Genomic DNA, 519 nt, shown 5'->3' on the forward strand with positions numbered 1-519 from the left:
CACATCTGGCTTACGCTGCTCTCATCCACGTGTTCTGCACACAAACTGGAGAGATTCTGGCAGATGGAGAGACAGACGCTTTGACTCTGAAAACGGAGGTCTGCTCGGTGTTGCTACCGTGGCCAGGCTGCAGCGCCGGATAAATTTAGACGGCAAAAGAATTTCTGAGGCAGGCCCTGACAGCTGCACATGCTGTGCCCAAGTGAAACACAGAGCCACCAATCCACAGCTCCATCCCAGCAGCAGGAGAACCAATCCTACATGGAGCCGAGCTGCTGTCTCAGCTTCTCTCAGCTCCGTGCCCACTTGCAGTATTCAGAGGGCACTGTGGGTAATGTAGTTTTCACCGCCTGCTCACATTCTCCAGGAGCAGAACTTCACACAAAGCTGCAGCGAGGGTTTCAAACACACGTTCCTCGACAGAGGGGGCTCAAAGCCCAACAGGGGTGAGGGTCAGTGCTGAGGGAGCGGGGCACTGTCGGAGGGTCAGTGCTGAGGGAGCGCCGCACTGTCGGAGGG

This window comes from Rhincodon typus, chromosome 28 (assembly GCF_021869965.1).
Source record: "Rhincodon typus isolate 14 chromosome 28, sRhiTyp1.1, whole genome shotgun sequence".
Lineage (NCBI taxonomy): Eukaryota > Metazoa > Chordata > Chondrichthyes > Orectolobiformes > Rhincodontidae > Rhincodon > Rhincodon typus.